This window comes from Carassius auratus, unplaced genomic scaffold (assembly GCF_003368295.1).
Source record: "Carassius auratus strain Wakin unplaced genomic scaffold, ASM336829v1 scaf_tig00010975, whole genome shotgun sequence".
Taxonomy (NCBI): domain Eukaryota; kingdom Metazoa; phylum Chordata; class Actinopteri; order Cypriniformes; family Cyprinidae; genus Carassius; species Carassius auratus.
Genome location: NW_020524159.1, coordinates 1 through 4,244, shown reverse-complemented (window position 1 = coordinate 4,244; position 4,244 = coordinate 1). Strand labels below are relative to the sequence as shown.

General features: G+C 38.5%; 1 pseudogene; it reads right to left on the bottom strand.

Moving 5' to 3' along the window:
- Positions 1-1,416: 1,416 nt before the first annotated feature.
- Positions 1,417-4,238, bottom strand: LOC113072922 (prostaglandin G/H synthase 2-like; annotated as a pseudogene).
- Positions 4,239-4,244: the final 6 nt, after the last annotated feature.

The following is a 4,244-nucleotide window of genomic DNA, read 5'->3' as shown; positions in this document are numbered from 1 at the left end:
CCCAAAGAATTGCCTCAGTACAATAACCCAGTTTCTCCAATTCATTTCTTTTATTTAGAGCATTTACATTCTTTTCATTTACGGTTGTCAGACATATCTCTATTGCAGTGAAATTGGCTCATATGTTTCTGTCTTTGCTCTGTTTCTAAACAAACAAAAAAAAAGTCATCATTAATTTTTTTTCCCGTAAGTAAAATAAAATAAAACATTTACGTAAGAGTGGGCGCAGCCATTTGTAAATTAAATATGTCTTACTTCCTGTCTGTTCCTGTGAGCATTCCTGTCAACAGTCTATATTTAGATAGCCCAAACTAAACATTGTATTTGTGCACACTTCCCTTAAATATGTGTATTAAAAAAGAGCAGAACATGCAGTCTTCTGCATTTCAGCTTCGCCTGTTGTCTGGGAAAAGTAAACTCTACACCACTAAACCACTTCCCCAGATCGGTGGCCAATGCCAAATTGTCCTGCCCCACTACAAAAGTACAAAAGAGTTTTTCCAGCTTGATTATTATGGAGCTTGACCATTTATGTTGAGTCAGTTCAGCGGCACCATGTTATTTTGTCTGGGTTCATTTCAGTCAGTATGCATCACGTCTTTTAAAATCATGAGGACGTTGGATCTGCTGAATCACTATTGGCTCAAGAGCTTCACTGAGTTTCACTTTTTTATGCGGCTTCATTTTTGGCAGACCGACTGCTTTGCAAGTTCATTAAGTTCAGCAGTTTCACTCGAAAGTCTTTTAGTAAAAGTCATGTAAGAAAAGTTTAGCAGTTACAGGAATTACAGAGCCAAGCATAGAGTGAATGATACATCAGAACTTAAGCACGATCCATAGAATTAGAGAACAGTAAAACAATTATTTTAATATAATCTGTTTTCTGCAGAATGCACACTTATTAATACATGATACATGTATTATCATACACATAATACATTTTGTTGTCCAGTTTTTGAGATTGGACAGAATTTGTAGGACATTTTTAAATGCACAGATGTTCAGTTTGGGGTAGCAAAGATTTTTAAAATGTGTTTGAAGTTTGTTATGCTCCCCAAAGCTGCAAAATACCTTAAAAAGGACCAATACTCGTTATTATTATTATTATTATTATTATTATTTAAAACAACTATTTCCTATTTTAATATATTTTACAAATATATTTTAGTTCTTTGATGGCAAAGCTGATTTTTTAGCAGCATCTGAAAAATTCACATTTATTCAACATGTTATTGAAATAGAAATATAAATAATAATAAATGTCATTTTTGATCAATTTAATGCATTCTCTCTAAAGTGGTAAAGTGGAGTTTTTCCTTAATATTTTTTTTCAGCTAAATGCTTGAGCATTAAATTGTGAGTAATTGTAAATGTTTGAAGAAGAATAACTGACAATGAAATGACACAAAATATATATATAAGCAAAATATCAAAATGTTTTATTAAAAAAATTTGCATTATTACCAACAGTTGGATGTCCAATGCATTTTGCAGGTCATTAACAAATAATACAAAACCCCATCAATAAATACATAATGAAATCAATCATTTAAATAAATAAATAATAAATAATCTGACATCAAGTATCACAGTGAAAGCAATGAGGCTTTCAAAACGTTTCAGAGCTCTGAACTTCGCTCGTTCAAGACAACCGTTGGATTTATATTATTTGGTGTGGAGTGCCCGGAGCTTGAATTCACGTTTTCTGAACTCTCATATTTCACATCAGGCACCTGAAAGGACACCATCGGACAGGGCCGTTGATATTCAAGCACACCAGCTTCTTCAGTGACGCCGAGTTAACAATGTCAAATCCAACTTTCCCACCAAACGTGCTCGGCATCCAGTATTCAGGAGAACAAATAGCATTTCCCATGAGCCCTTTGAGAGAGTAGGGGGCTCCCATCTCTACCATAGTCTCCCCAAACACAGCGTTGGGTCTGGGTTTCTCCACAAGAAGGCCAGGATACAGCTCAACCGCATCTATGTGACCATACAGCTGCTGCATTTCGGCTGCCAGCTCCTTGTCTCCTGTTTTACCATTCAGAAAAAGTTACAATTAAATAAGAGAAAACAGTAGGGTTTTTCCTTTAGTTCTGAATGGTCTATTGATATTCACTGTTTATCTTACCTGTCATCTCCTCAAAAGACGAGTAGGGCTTCATGTTGAAGCGTATCCTATAGGCATTGAAAGACTGGTACCGCATCTGTCTGGAATGCTCCAGAATGTTAACAGCCACTCCTTGAACTGCAGCAGGCAGGTTACGTCCACCAGCAACCTGTTCACACCCAAAAATAAAGATAAACATTAGCAGAATTCCCTAAAAATGAACATCCGTCTTCATTTACCCACTCTCATGTTGTTCCAAAACTGCATGACTGTGGAACACAAAAGATATTTTGTTTGTCCAAAGAATAGAAGTCAATGGGGTCTGAAACAACCCTGGACCCCAGTAACTTTCATTTTATGGCATTTTACAAAATATCTTTTTTTTTTTTTCTTCTGTGGAACACTAAAGAAGTCATTTGGAACGACATGAGACTTCTCTGAGAAGCTTTCCGTCTGTAAGTGAAACTCACCCTTCCAGATGTCTGTTTGGTGAAGGATTCCACCATGTTGCGGATGCCGTGTTTGGTTAAGATCGAGTTGTTAAACACAAACTGGTGGTGGCCGTAGAGCTGGTCCTGGATCTGAAAGTTGTCGGGCATCAGCGGGTGCCAGTGATACAGAGTGTTGAATTCGGACGCGATGCGGTTGTGGTACTGAAAGCGTTCACTGAAGAGAAGCTCTGGGTCAAACTTGAGCTTGAAGTTGTAGCCGCTCAAGTGCTGAACGTAGTCCTCGATCACGATTTTGATGGTCTCACCTAGGAGAAAAAATCAGGAATATTTAATACCTCTACAAAGTTTTGAAGATTAGGAAATGTATTTTTTTCGAAGATGCGACCAAGACTCCACCAATCAGGATGAGACGAGTGGTTTGGAAGATCCTCTCATCGTCCCAGTCGGGATGCTCTTGCTTCATGATATCACAGACACGGTTGTGCTCACGAAGCCAAATGCTAGCATACATCATCAAACCTGGAACCAGACCGCAGACCTCATGGCCCACAGCGAATCTTTGATCTTCTGGGATATGAGGAGGATAGTGCATCTCCACCTGGACATCCTTCACCAACGGAGGATACACCTCACCATCCACAACCTAAGAGTCAAATACATTTTTCCATTTAAGTTTTCACTTTAAAACGACAAGCAATACTTTGGACGTTTTAAAATGTTAATTCAACTGGGCCATCATTTACTCACCCTCATGTCATTCTAAACCTGTACTTTCTTTCGTCAACATAAAAGATGATATTTTGAAGAATGCCTTGAATGAAAGTCAATGGGCGTCCAGTGTTGTTTTGGTCCCTACTGACTTTCATTGTATGGACAAAAATGGTTTCTTCAGAATGCACTCTTGTGCTTTGCAAAATAATGTAAATTCATACACATTTGAAGCAACATGAGGTTGGGCGAATGATGACAGCATTGTCCTTTTGGGGTGCGGTTTTGATGTCCACAAACCTGATACTTCAGCTTTCCATCTTTAAAAAGACGAAGTTTGTGTTGTCTCTCCAGCGTCTCTCCATAAATATGCCCCAAATCCACCTAAAACATTAGAGAACCTTTAGAAATTGCATTGCAGTTCCCTATACACTTCGGATGGGATGTCAAATTTCCCCAAATACAGTGGTTAAAGAATTCTACTTACTCCATGGCCCAGGGCTTTGGTGAAGGCTGGTCCTTTTTTGAAGTCTGACTTGAAGAACTGGTGAGAGAAATGCTGGGCGAGAAAGCAAACATGAGACTGGTCCTCTGGGGATCAGGGGATGAACTGTTTCCTCACCCAGCACCCTCTCCACCACCTGCTTTGCATTTGGGAGATCAGGTGTAGGGCAGTTCAGGGGCAATGGGGCGAGGGTGCGGGTGTAATAGGACAAGTTAGAATACGCTTCCCAGCTTTTGTAGTTATAATCTGCATTGTACGTCGGTGGACTGCTGACCAAATGAGACCTTGCTGTAAAAAAAGAAAGAGGTATAGTTTTATACATTTATTTAGTCTTTTATTATTATTCTTATGTTCAGTTTTTCTATGAATCCACTTCAAAATGACTTATTTTAACTTACATGTCAGGATATATCTCATTATAGCATCTCTCAGGAAAGAGATGTTGTTGATGATGTCCCAGATCCATTTA